The sequence below is a fragment of the Octopus sinensis genome, linkage group LG4, assembly GCF_006345805.1.
Source record: "Octopus sinensis linkage group LG4, ASM634580v1, whole genome shotgun sequence".
In the NCBI taxonomy this organism is placed as follows: Eukaryota; Metazoa; Mollusca; class Cephalopoda; order Octopoda; family Octopodidae; genus Octopus; species Octopus sinensis.
In genome coordinates this window covers 46,618,166-46,633,914 of record NC_043000.1, presented here as the reverse complement: position 1 = coordinate 46,633,914, position 15,749 = coordinate 46,618,166, and the positions used below count along the sequence as shown (strand labels likewise).

At 32.9% G+C, this 15,749-nt stretch overlaps 1 long non-coding RNA gene across 1 annotated transcript in view; it reads right to left on the bottom strand.

The window, feature by feature from the left end:
* Positions 1 to 13,854, bottom strand: part of LOC118763231 — a 15,686-nt gene extending 1,832 nt beyond the window's left edge. The window contains exons 1-2 of the long non-coding RNA XR_004998981.1: positions 13,771 to 13,854; positions 1,889 to 1,895 (exon numbers count right to left, since the gene is read on the bottom strand). This is a non-coding gene — a long non-coding RNA (uncharacterized LOC118763231). The remainder of the gene's footprint in view (positions 1 to 1,888; positions 1,896 to 13,770) is intronic.
* Between the last annotated feature and the right edge of the window lie 1,895 nt (positions 13,855 to 15,749).

Genomic DNA, 15,749 nt, shown 5'->3' with positions numbered 1-15,749 from the left:
AAATAGTTGTATAACTATTAAAACAAGAGTCATACCAGGTGTTAGTGACTTCCCTTTCTGTTTACAGATCAAAATTCGTACCAGTGATATACTGTAATCATCATCATCATCATCATTATTAACATAGTGATCATCATCATCGTCATCATCATCATCATCATTAACATCATCACCATCATCATTATCATTATTGTCATCATCATCATCATCATCATCATCATCATCATCATCATCATAATCATCATCATCATTGTCACCATCATCATCATCGTTTTCCATGCTGGCATGGGTTGAACAGCTCGACAGGGGCTGGCAAGGTCAGGGTCAGCACCAAGTTCCCATAGTCAGGTTTTGGCTTGGTTTCTACCCCTGGATGCCCTTTCATCCTAACACCAAACCACTTTACAGAGTGACTGGGTACTTTTTTAAACAGCACCATCACCATTGCTTTATGCATGGTACTAGCACCAGTGCTTTTTACATAGAAGCAGTACCAACACACCACTATACCCAAACACATAAAATAAATACTGACTGTATTCTAGTTTTACTCTTAATTATGTACCTCAATGAATGTGGCTGAGCATTCATTGCCCAATGTTTAATGCATGTTCTAAGAATGAAGGAATAATATTAGCCAGACAGTGAGATCTGAGAGAAATTATAATGTCATCTTTCCTAAAGTCCTAAAGAATTAATTTGAGTGCTTTTGTTTCCATTTTATTTGTGTGAAATATATTTATAAAGCAAATAAGGAAGACAAAGAATGACATTAAATGCATGAGAAACATAACAAGACATAATTTCATTTTTGCTGTAGACTTTTATATTTCTTATCCACTGTTGTTGGATTTTAACAAACCACATACACACACACACACACTACACCTCCTATACATATATATGTGTGTATTTCCATATGTGTTCATATATATATGTGTGTGTGTGTATATATATATATATATATAATATATATATATATATATATATATATACACATATATATATATATATGTAAATACATACACACATATATATATATACACACACAGACATACACATAAATACGTACATACATACATGCATACATACATTCTACATCATCATCATCATCATAATTGTCATCATCATCATTATCATCATCATCATCATCAACATCATCATCCTAAGGCATATGTATGTATGCATACATACACATGCACAAACACTTTATTGATTTCTAAAATCCACTAATGCAATAAAATTTTTAAAATATATACTTGTCACAAGATGCAATATTTTAGATGCCAATCCAATATCCTGTACCTCTAGCAACAATATCTGTAATGAAGACAGTCATATATCTTTGTATTTTTCTTTATTTTCCATTTTTTTCTCCTCTTTTCTTGTTTTTTTTTCCTCAAATATTTCTCTTTCAAGCATTGACTTCTGAAAATTGTAAATTTACTAATATGGATATACTGACATCTGTAAATAAACTGCTGTCTCAGCATAAGGCAGGAGCCTATCTGTGGTGATGCATTTGTCACCTGTAAAACTAAAGAAGAATGAATCTTTCAGAATATATTTCAATGACTTTGTATATTTTTTGCTTTTTTTTTTTGTTTTAATTTCCCATCAATGAAAATATTTAGATTGTATTTGACAATTCATAATAATGTTTGTTTTTCATTGACTGTGAATTTCTTAAAGAATTCTTTTGACATCAGTCAATGATCTTTGTCTTGAACTGTCTTGGTTCCTCACAAACAAAGGGAAGAAACAAGAAACTATGAAACAATAGAGACTGGTAGCAGACATTGCATGCAACAGTTCGGAACCACTGTAAAACATCTAGTGGACTGACAATGCTATTTCTCATTAAGAACATTGAACTAAGGTAAGACACTATCCAACTACAAAATTACAACAAGAAAGCTTGGATTTCAAATGTATCAAAGCACATCAAATAATGAGCTGGCCATTCCATGTATCCTAGTATTAAAGAACTGTAGAAATTTAAAGGCAGCATCCACACCACTATTAAAATAAAATAATAAATGCTCCCTTTTAAAGCCTAGCCAGGCTCATGGGGCCCAGTTTCCCAGTTTCAATAGCGTATGTTTTCCCCAGCTGGACGGGACACCAGTCCATCGCAGTGTTACTCATTTTTGCCAGCTGAGTGGACTGGAGCAACGTGAAATGAAGTGTTTTGCTCAAGAACACAACGCGTCACCCGGTCCAGGAATCGAAACCACAATCTTATGATCATGATGCTGACACCCTAACCACTAAGCCACGCGCCTCCCACATCACTAGTGGTATAATAAATTTTATAACCAGTTTTTATTTTACCACTTCTTTTATCAGTCCAATGAGCAAACAACATATAGAAGGAAACTTTGATATGTTGATGAAAGGTGGCGAGCTGGCAGAAACGTTAGCATGCTGGGCAAAATGCTTAGCGGTATTTCGACTGTCTTTACGTTATGAGTTCAAATTCTGCCGAGGTTGACTTTGCCTTTCATCCTTTTGGGGTCGATAAATTAAGTACCAGCCAATCACTGGGGTCGATCTAATCGACTTAATCCCTTTGTCTGTCCTTGTTTGTCCCCTCTATGTTTAGCTCCTTGTGGGCAATAAAGAGATAGGAAACTTTTAAATTCCTTAGTAAATTCAGTTATCAACAGTGATTTCAGAAACCAAGATGTTGTCATAATCCTTCCCATTGTCATCATTGCTGTTATTGTTGTCATCGTCACCATCTTTGTCACCATCCTCATTTCGCCAGTTTTAGCAGGCTTCTATAGATTGGACTAGTCCTCTCGAACACAGCATCCTACTATTTGTTGCATTCCTTTGGCATCTTCATTTTAAAGTACGTTTTTTTTTCAGAGATCATCCTCCACCACTTCACGCTATATCTTCTTGATCTCCCATCTTCATTGGTTTCACCCACATAAATACTTTGTCACTTCTTACAGATGCTGTTGCTCTTGCACACTACAACTGATTCTTCTCCTACCCAATTTACATGTCAACTCATCTGTGTCTTGTTATTCATACACACTCATATTTATACATCTACCAAACTATGCACAATTCATTTCTTTCCAAACTTTACTAATCTTCTGCATTTAGTAAACTATATATCAGACGTTTGGAAAATAACTTCTGCAAAGAAACTGATTAATTATTTTGTCTGAAGCCATTTATATAGTAATGATAGGTGCTCTTTCATGTAATCAGAAAGGCAGTCACCCAGGAAACAGTAGATATGTGATTCAATACCCATTCATTTTCCCATTATTGTTTTCTGCCTCAAATTCATATTTAAAAGCTTGATATTATTTTATAATGAAAATATTATTAACAGTTAATTTCTTATTTTGGGCAATGCATCATATATATTCTCATATTTTCATATTCGCTTCTCATATTTTCTTAAATAATCAAATAAAATATTTGGTTCAATATTAAGGATGTGCTTAAAGCTGAAACCCAGACCCAGGAAGATGTGGGAGGGAGTGGTGAAAAAGGATCTACAGATATTGGAACTCACAGAGGGTATGCTGTGCTTTAAAAAAGACGTCAAGCTAAGTAAAAGTGTAGTTGTCCTTGCATACAGGCTCATCTCCTGTAACCCTTTCCAGCTGATCATCCCTAATATCATGGGCTTGTAAGTGCTGGTAACATGTAAAAAGCACTTGTGCTGGTGCTGCATAAAAACGCCTAGTACAGTCTGTAAAGTGATTGGTGTTAAGATGGGTATACAGCTGTAGAAACCAAGCTAAAATAGACAAGGGGCCTGAACGGCCCTTCAGCTGGTCAGTTCCTGTCAAACCATCTAACCTGTGCCAGCATGGAAAACGGATGTTAAATGATGATGACAATGATGATGATAAGTATATACATATGTATAAACATGTATGTGTGTATATATATATATATGTGTATGTGTGTGTGTGTGTGTGTATGTATATATATATGTATATGCATACATATATATGTATATATATATATATACATACATATATATATATAGATAGATAGATAGATAGATAGATACATACATACATACACATATATACATGCGTAAATAGCTACATACATACATACATATTTACAATGGTACCTGTAATAAAACACATGTCATTAAAGAATATTACACCCAGATAAAGAAAATTTGGACTTCAGAGCTCACTGCATTCAATAAAACAGTGGCCCACAATGTGTTTGCAGTGCCAGTATTCATACCAACATTTGGGATGCTAGATGAGATCCAAGCCATTGATGCGAAAAGCTAAAAAGTACTAACAAGCACACATAATTTCCACATAAACAGTGATGTAGACTGTTTCCACGTAATTTCCACATAGATTATTTCCACATAATTTCCTCATAAACAGTGATGAAAGCAGCTCCTTGAACAACATTTCTTATCCAATAATCTAGAATACATGCCCAAAGAAGTTACACAACTTTACCGCAATGTATCATCAGATGAAAGGATGAGTCTATATGAGCAGAAGATTATGCATGGATATGTTAATAGAAAGCTCCAAGATGATAGTAATATTTATCATCAAATCAGTCTATCATGGACCAATAACCAAATTACTACCTCCCACTTTGAAGGGCATGCGTTTGCAATCCAGGAACAAGAAATATCAACCAAATACCTGATGCACAAAAAGGATAGAGATGCAGGAAAAGCAGTAAATTGTGACAACCGATGTAGACATTACGGAGTTAACACCAAAAATATCTCCCACATCATTAGCAGTGTCTGAAAATGTCATCACGGTATTAGCTACCAATGAGACATTATGTTGTAGCTAGGACACTTTATAATGAAATCCATCAGAAGGATAAACCTAAGGACAAAGAAATAAAAACCAAGAGTATGGGAGAAGCTATAACCACTCATAATAAAAAAGAGTACTGATGGAATGTCCCAGTGAAAACCTCAATAAAATGTAAGCACAATAGACTTGATATAAGGATTTGCGATAGAGAAGAGAAGCTGTGTATAGTTGTGGAAATTAGCTGCCCAGTAGATGTTAACATAAAGCTAAAGATCAATGAAAAAGAGAATACCTACACTGAACTACTGAGAAATCTGGAGTTACTCTATCCTGATTACAAGTTCAGGTTTATACCAGTAATTATTGGAGCCACTGCTAAATATTAGAAAGCTAATTCGAAGACTACAGATACAATCCATCACTGGAACTAAAAATCTGTACAACTGTCCAGAAGTTTATCATTTAAATATATATAAGCATGTCTAGATATGCAACTATATGCATGAGAATACATTCATAAAAGAAAACATACAAATCAGCATGTATACATACATACAAATAAAAATACCCTCGTGTTGATGTTGAAATTCCAATGAAGAAGCCTTGGATCTAGATTAGAAGCCGATTCTTTTTCTGTTGGCAAGAAATCTTGAAATAAACGGAACAATGACATACATACATACATACATAAAAACATACATATATGCATACATATATACATGTATGTGTGTAGAGAGAAAGAGACATGATTATAATTACAAATGAAAAAATGTTACTCAGTACATTCTGTAGAGCTGAAATTTCTAATTAAGCCGTTAATGACTCACTGTCACATTACATTATGTTTCAAACACCATGTATAATACATTTGTTATCTTTCAGATTTTGGTTCATGAATGAAGTTGCAACTGTATGTTGCTGGTAAAACCACTCATTGTTCATGGTTTGAAAAGCCAGTTCTTGCTCTTCAGGACAGGTCATATGGTTGAAAATACAGATAGTTCTATGTCCGGACCACTATATTATAAAGAAAACTATGTGGCCAATGAGTATATTCATTGACAAGGGAGAGTACTCTGCATAGCTCTTACTAAAATATTTCTCAGATTTCTTTGGCTTGAGATGTACAGCTAACTGAAATTACCCTGGGAGAAATGGTTGCCTGGAGCAACAGATAAAATTAGGATTTTCTAAAGAAAAATACCAAATTTTGTTTCAGTATTTGAAACTTTTCAGAAAGACAAAGTCTACAGATGCATAATCTGTTAGAATGTAGATTACTACCAAATAATTAGATCAGTGTCAGTCTCAAAAACCTATTGTTTTAAGTGCAGAAAGTGACTTGTTAACTTGGATTTGCAAATGCAATGTTTAAGTAGAACAGATGAAATAGGCAAGTATGTGTTCACTGTGTAACAGTTCACCAATTTTGTCATCTAACTTCAAGGGATAGAAATTTGCTTCATTGTTAAAAAGTAGTTTCTTCTTTATAGGAAATCAAATAAGTAAAAACAAATTTTAAATAAAGAAAGAAAATTATCTTTTAAATCCAGGTGTACATACATATATATTTGCATCAAGCTGCTGAGTAACAGCTACGGCAAACTGAAGATCCTAGTTTTTGACATTAAATATGCTACCGGATTACATTGTAAACCGTCTTTGGGTGTAAGCAGGTGGGAGTAACAGAGATCAGTTACTGTGAAATGAAGCCATAACTAAAATGGATCACCTTCTTTTAGAAGTACTTTGAAAGACCATGAAAAATTATCAGATACTTGAATATTACCATTAGTTGCAAAGGAAATTATAAATTCCAATAGAACCAGTTTATGAGATGTCTTAGCAGGAAACTTCCAGAAATACTAATCTATATTCTTGAGATAAGAAATTATATACATTATTTACAATGGACGGATAAGTGTCCTCACCTTGTTTGTTGTTACCACAAAGTTTCGGCTGATGTACTCTCCAGCCTTTATCAGGTGTTCTGGTGGAATTTCGAACCCAACCCTTTATTTGACTAATGGAGTACTTTGTTTTCATTCATAAGGTATTCTTTTTTGCTGGTGTTATTTTTTCTGTTGATATTATTTCCCATGTCCCCTGCCAGGGATTGAACTCAGAATCCAAGGGTTAGCAGCCAGTGCTCTTATCCACTACACTATATGCCCATGGATACATAATCATAGTGGATAAGAGTGTGGGCTACTAACCTTCAGATTCTGAGTTCAATCCCAGGCATTGTGGTAACAACAAACAAGGTGAGGACACCTATCTGTCCATTGTAAATAATGAACATCCAGAAGGTTACTAAAAAAAGTTCCTTAAACGAACTATGAGTGGTAAGTAAAAAATCTTGTTATCACAGAAAACAACAAGATATAAGACTATAGATTATAAGTTTGCATGAAACACACAAAATTGACATTGCTGCATGAAAGGCCATTTCATGAAGGTTTAAATACACTTCCCTGAAATAATTTGAAACCATAATTTTGAATATATATATAAACAGTTTAGCTGCAATGCAACATGATTAAAGAAACATCATAATGAATACTATAGAAATATCTCTTCTGGAACATGTAATATAAATAGCTAAACTCTTGTTATAGTTTATGTAAAACTGTCAATTGGAAAATTATGTGGAAGAGACTTGATGCAAAAATCTCTGTTAAAAGAGATTCATGCTCATTAAGAAAGCCCTTATTAACCTGATGCAAAATAGAAGTCATGTGAAAATATGACTAAACGATAATATCTGACTCTGTCCCCATGCTCATAGATGTTAGATGCACTGTACCTCAAGTTTCCATCTACCATTATCAAAGCTCAAAGAGCTGAGACAAATACCATAGTCACAAACAGAATATTCCTGGGTGACAAGTATTTTTGTGTTGCTACTTGTCCTGGAAGTGAACAACTTGATAGACCTGATAAGGAACTAGCACACGACTGTTGTTTTTTTTCATTGGCCCAAAGCTATAGAAGAAGACACTTGGCCAATGTATCACACAGTGGAAGTGAACCCAGGGTCATGTGGTTTGGAAGCAAACTTCTTACCATAAAGCCACACCTATCAGATCAGACCAATAAAAGTGATAAAAATATCTCTAAACTACCATGCTGTGATAGAAAATGTAGATTGTGTTATACTACTATGGGAGATATCAGATTATCAATCCACAAAACTTCTACAGGGTACTAACTTCCCATGAGATATAAAACTATTCCAAAAACTATTCAAAATACTTTCTATAGTAAGGATTGTCAGGATAGTCAAGCAAAAAGTACACCGGAATCATAATGTATCAATGCCTTTAATGATTAAGAATCCCACTGAAACATTCCAATTACATCAGCAATCTGATTCAAATGAATCAGAACTGGTATCGCTCTGTGGTACAAGGAACAAATGTGAACTACTGCAAAAGCTTGCTGCATGCCAAATGTGAATATTTATATGTATGATATATTAAAATTGAGGAAAGAGATAACAATTTATGGTGAAGTAAAGTAGAATTAACAACTATCCTGGTTACAGGGTTCATTTACATCTATTATTTTAGATGCACTTATAGACACATTTACAGATAATAGTAATAGATTTACACAGAAACCTGGAAATGGATTAGTTTTCTAAAATCAAACAAAGCAATCTGACTTGCAACACCCAAATATAATCGATTAGTGCATCAGTGAAGATGTGTGTGCATATGTATGTGTGCATGTGTACGTGTATATATATATATATGTACTTTATTTAAAGCAGCGGAAAATTCAACAAAATCTGTTACTCTGAGTTTCTCATTGCTGTTCATCAGACAGTTTTTTCTAGCAAAAACTGTCTGATGAACGGCAACGAGAAACTCAGAGTAACAGATTTTGTTGAATTTTCTGCTGCTTTAAATAAAGCATATTACTCTACCACTGGTATTTGAGTACTCTTTTTTTCCCACCTTGTTTTACATTTATGTGTTTACTCCGGTATATATATATATATATATATATATATATATATATAGACACACACACACACACTATACACAAACATATATACATAAATATATATATGTGTGTTCATTTCTTGATGATCCATCTTCGTTGAGCATCAAAATGCACTTGGAGCACTTACTGCAGGGCTCTATTCAACCACAATGATTAAATACACATATGAACTATAATATAAACTTGTGTTTATCCTTACTTCTCATAGTCTTTTATTCTTTTATTCCTTATACATTTCGGCATTAGGTTATGGCCATGCTGGGGCACCACAAGTATTATTACCTTTGCAATGCCTATTATTATGTGAATAACTTTTGGCGAAGGAAGAAGTTCAATATTGTAGCCCTCTTTTTGAGTTTCTTGCCATGATGTAGGCTCATCTTGGGCCTTGAACAGCAAGAGATCAAGCTGTTTCTTGAAAGCATCCACCCTAACTCCTTACAGATCTCTCAGATGTTTTAGCAGGTTATTAAACAGCCACATGTCCTTGAGTCTTAAGCTATTGCAGTACAAGTTACTCACACTAAATGGGATGGCTGGGACCATTGGAACTGTGCAATGACGTATAATTTGGGAGCTGGTATAGCTATTGATGCCAAAGTTTGGTGCCTACCCCTCCAGGATATCACTGCATATCCCTCTCATCTTCACTCTAGGGAGTAGAGTCATAACTCTTTCCATTTCTCCAGTAGTTTAGCTGTTCTATTGAGCTGTACCACTGAACTACTTCGAGTTCCACTATTAATTTGACACTGTGATTGAGAGCAGCAGTCCAGACAGCTGAGGACAGATGGGTATGTTTATATATATATATATACTAGCAGTATCACCCGGTGTTGCTTGGGTTTGTTTTGACCCTTTAGAATTGGAAATTTTGAAAAGTAAAAATTTTGCATTATGCAACTTGTTATTCTCTTCAAGTGAACATTTTTCCAGTTGAAATACACCGAAAAACGGTGACACAGCAGTCAAAAATCGTAAAAAATAAGGATTTTCATTGGAAAAAAGCACCTTTTTGATGTAAATAAGTTTTGGTGTTAACATGGTCCGATTTGAATTTTATCTCCTTCAGAATGAAGAGCAAGCCTTCTTCTATCATACGCTCAATTTTGGTCAACTTGCGCTGCAGGGTCTCGAAGGAGATAGTGTTAGTTGAAGGCTACCAAACCTGCCACACACAGACAACCTCAGCTTTATATATATAGATTTGCTACACACTACTTTCCATCCTTAATAATGAAACTTGGTAGATCCAAAAGTTAAACACACAGACACACACACAGATACACACACAGACACACAAGTTGAGTTTTATATATATAGATTTCTCAACGGGGATTTCAGAGGAGAGTTTCAGGGAGTCGCTGGTGATGTATCGTGATGATAAAAAATCCGGCCTGCTAAAATTTGGTTAAAGTGATTCAAACTGCAGACTCAATGCAAAACAGTCACATTTAATTCAAAGCCTTAAAAATGTTATGAAAACAATTGGTATGTGTTCACAAAGTCCAAACGATTAATACGAAAAAACCCTCCAGGCTACATCCCGAAAATTCATTTCTTTGCCGAATTTTTACAATGTTTTCGGCGATTCGTTTTTATATCTTGATTTTTTTATTTTTCATGCAATTCATGCATGCTTGCACACGTGGTGAACACAGTTCACATCAAACAGCTGACTGAGTAAAGTTCACTATTCAATGCATGGGATAAGGCCTAAACAAACACATTAGCGATTTTTGCACTTGTGAGATGAATTTCGGAACAGAAATAATGCAGTTCAATTTTCATTCGCCTAAACTTTAAGTGACCCATTTTTGGTGGTTCTACGATTTGTTGACTAGGAGGAGATATGCCGGGAAGTTAAACACACAGACACACACACAGATACACACACAGACACACAAGTTGAGTTTTATATATATATATATATATATATATATATATATATTCAATCACAAACACATACAAACATACATATATATACACATACATATTTATACACAGGTATATATATTTACATGTATTTGTGTGTGTGAATACCTTTACACATTCGCATTAAATTATTTACTACACAAGGTTTTGACATGACTATAGTTCGGTACCCTGCCAACTTCGTTTCCTCATAACTTTTTGAAGAAGCATTATGTTTTAATGAAATTTTGCTGAAATACTCAACTAGAAAGCTAGATGAAAAAAGGGAGATGGAGACAGATAAAAAGAGTGAGGGTGAGAAAAGGAGGGAGGGAGAGGAAGAGAGAGTTAGAGGAAGAGAGAGAGAGAGAGAGAAAGGGAGGGTGAGAGGAATTGGAGAAGAATATTGTGTGAAAAGAAAGAATCAATGAATGGGAAAGGAAATTGAAGAGAGAAGCTTCATTGTTATGTTATTCATATGATATTGATTTCAGAAGGAGATTGACAGAGAGAGAGAGTAGATAAGAAAGAAGCGATGAGAGAGAGAGAGAGAGAGAGAGAGAGAGAAAGAGTAGGAAAGAAAGAGCATGAGAAAATTAGGACAGAAGACTCATTTATGATAATGAATGTCTTTGAATTACATAATTGCTACATTGAATCTAATTTATATATGTTCTGTAAGATTCTATAGAAAAAGTAAATAATGAAACAATATCATTATATTTTTTCATTAGTCTTATTGTTATTGCATACTTTCTCTGCACTAAACGCCACCCTGGGTGCCTTGGGTATGTACAGTATTTTATTCCTTTTTTTTTAAAGCTTTTCTATTGAATCAAAAATGCTCTATGTAATAGGTGTGCAGTGCCTAGTTGTGTTATTTTTTGGAATGTTGTGCTCATTCATAATTCCTGAGGTTTTGGTCTTATATGTGTCTGCTTATTTTTTTAGTCATTTCCAAAGCACCTATTATTATAATAGTGACTGTTTCTGTTTTCGGTTGTTGCATTCTGGTTATCTTTGTTTCCAAATCTTTACACTTGGCTGATTTCTTTATTTCTTTGAAAAATTAGTTAACATTTGTTGGGGCCTGCCATGCTCAGGCCCTTTTTACTCTTTCTACCCCTTTTGAATATGGCTTTGTTAAAAAATAATTTATCTTCACAGAATAAACCTTTAAAGCATCCTTTCTGTTCATCTTGAAAAAGTTTTTCTATTATTTACACATTATAACAATATCCCTCTACTACAATTCAATACCATCCAATTTTTAATTATGCACTCGTAACATCTCACATGACAGGTGAAGTTCTGAGTACAAGTTTGATATGGATGACTACTAACCTCAGTACTCTACTTTAAGTGACTCTGTGATGTATCACCTCTTAATTTTAGTTAGTGATCCAACTTTTCATTTGCAACTTTAACCATATTCAGATAGGTACTCTTTATGCTCCATGTAATCTCTGTATCTCCACTTTGTCTTCAGTACCCATATGAAAATGTGCATGGTACCCTCTAGAGGGGAGTATTATACACTTTCAGAAGTACTAAACTATAGCATCAATGTATTCTTCCTGTTTCACATGGTGAAGATATGTCTAGCAGAAATGAAATTTTGGCTGCTATTTCTAGTTGGTAGACTGTGAAGGGCCCTTTGTTTGGAGTTTCATTAGTTATTTGGTTTGATGTGTGTGTGTATGCATGTGTGTGTACATATGTGTATGTGTGCACGTGTATGTATGTGCTTGTGTGTCCAAACTACACATATTGATGCAGACAGACATACTTTGATGTGAGTTAAGGCTTTTATGTACATGCAAACTGTGTGAGTTCCTGTGAAGTTAGATACATGATAGAATATGTAACCTTGGATTATTCCTCTTTTTTTTCTCTTTTGAGACCTTCTCAAGGGATGTAATGTTTACACTCGAGTATTAACGCAAAGGAATGAGCAACAAAACTGATATTTTATTCCGTATCCCTAGAGAACTTACCTCCTTACCAAATAAGCTTTTATCAGAAGTGTATATTGATTATATAGCTATTATTTTCACATTAGTTGGATTACGTCTGCATTCAGACTTGTTTATCCCATGAGTAAATTCTCTTAGATAATGTTTTCTCACTTTCAGAAGTTGTTTATGCAATTACTTTGACTAATATTTTCTGTTGTTCATTAATTTTTATAGCAAATTATTAGTTTAATATTAAGACTGTTTGCTAAAAATATTTGCTTTGATTTTTTTCTTCTTCTTTTTTTTTTACCAGTTTTTATCCTTCATTTCATATCAGGCTTTTGAAAAGGGTTTTGATACAGAATGAATAAGAGAAGACGCCATATATCTTTTTTTTTTTAATGTTTTTCTTATTTATTTCGACTTCATTGCATTAGTTTTACTTTAGTTATTAAAGATTTTGTGTTGGCAGAATGAGTAGAATATATAAATATGAAATGTCATCATCATCATCATTATCATCAGCAGCAGCATCCTCATCATAGTTGCTGTCATCATGAAAGGTTATCATTATTTACATTACCGCTTCTTCCATTATGCCACAGGTGTGATACGGCCATGTATCAGACTAAACCTGAATGCAACCAAGTTATTCTAAATATAACTTGTACTTAATATAAAAGACGTTATTTCATAAATGAAATACATCTCAATATAGTGCATAACAAAATACAAATATAAAATTTAAAATGTAGAATAGGATTTGTACTTAATTTGTAAATTTAACAATATTTTCTTCCACATACCAGTGTGTGTGTGTATGTGAGTGTGAAAAATTTTTTTGATATTATATATCCACCATTACACATGTTTCATTTGTTAATAGGAGCTACAAAATTAATATTTGGATGAAGCTTTTGCTTCATTAATAAAAGCTTCATCAAAATGTAAATTTTATTTTACTTGATTCTTTGTCTGAAACATTTCTAATAAGAAATATTTTACATATTTTTTCTATATGTACAATTTTGTAACTCCTATTAACAAATGAAAAATGTGTAATGGTGAATAAATAATGATACCAATTTTTTTTCTGCGACTCACCTGTTTTGATATGTAATTACTGTGCAAAAATATTTTCCAGTATTTTTCAACTCTTATGCATATCTCACACAATTATAACATCCACATAGAACCTTGTAGTACTGGACTAAATAGATGTGCCTGGAGATAACACAGCTTGGATTATAACCATATTCACATGCCCCTTGTATGTATATATATATGTGTGTGTGTATATATATATACATATTTATATACACACACATATACATATATACATACATACAAACACACATGCACACATATATGTGTGTGTATATGTATATATATATATATATATACATAACAAAGGTGAGATTAACATTTGAAAAAGAAATGATGCAAGTAACCAACTGTGGAGTCCCCCAGTTGAAGGACATATGAATTAAGTGAGCAAGGGGCAACCAAAAAAGACTCAAGAATGGAATTAAAAGGAATTAAAAGTAAATGCAAGCATAATTTTCAAAACAAAAGACCTCATCTACTGCATCACATGCCTACAATGCAATGAAAACTACATTAGGGAGACAGGAAGGAAACTGACCAGCCGTGTAAATGTGCATAAACAACAAATTAGGGATTCATCTCTTAGGAATGTTCTATGCAGTGAACATCTATATACCAGTGCAAATGGAAAATTAAAAATATTCCCATTTTACAAAATAAACGATGAAAATGTACAACTACAAAAGAAGAAGAATTTATAAGAATTCTAAATCTGAAATTAAACCCAAAATAGCCAACATGCCATATAATAAACAATGGTAAAAGAATATTTATGACTAAAACCAGAAGTCCAAAAATAAACCAGAAATAATACGACCACTAGCACAAGAGTAACGACTTCCTCTTTAAGAGCATGTGTGTTTGAAAAGGTTTGTTGAAAGCACTCACACACTAGAAAAAAAACTTCTTCTCAGAAAAGGTTAGTAACATCCTCATAAAAGATTTCATAACATTATTTAAGAAAATAATTTTTTTAAGAAATCGTCTCTGCACTTCAAAAACTGTATTAAGTAATCCTCATGAACTTTCATATATATATATATATATATATAACGGGAGCTTTATGAAAATAAACACAAGACGAAGGCAGGTGGAACAAACGAACAATTGTAGTTATATGGCGCTCAGGAATATAAATAAAACAAGTCTTTAACGTTTCGAGCCTACGCTCTTCAACAGAAGGATACACAGAGAGAGAAAACAGAAAGAAGGAGAGAAAAAAATGCGTGCAGTAGCTAACGAATCAACATATATATAAAGTTAATCCAATAAAAAAAACACAAAAAAACCTACAACGCGAGGACGTGGAACAATATAGTATATTGGACGCTCAGGAAAGAAGGAAAGAAGGAGGGTTTAACGTTTCGAGCGGAGCTCTTTGTCGAAACATAGGAGAGGAAAGATCCAAGAAGGGAGACAGAGGAAAAAAGTCGCAACGGTACACATATATATAATATGTATATGTATATATATAATGTGTATTATATAATATAATATATATATATATATATATATATATATATTATATATAATTTCAACAATTGAGGACAAAATTAATTAATTATTATCATTTCACCAAGTGTTCAGTATGCAAAGGGACCATTCAAGGCGAATTCAAATTATTACATTATATAAAAGGGTTAGTAAAATAAATTCAGTATGAGTTCAGTATGCGGCAAAGTAATTTATTTTACTAAGCCCTTTTATATAATGTAATTATATATATATATATATATTATATATATATATACATATATATATATAGTATATGTATATATATATATGTTAATATATATATATTATAATATAATATTTATATATATAATATAGATATATATCTATATATATATATATATGTAATATATATATATATATACATATATATATATATATATATATAATATATATATATATATATATATAATATATAACATATATATATATATCGCATATATATATATATATATATATA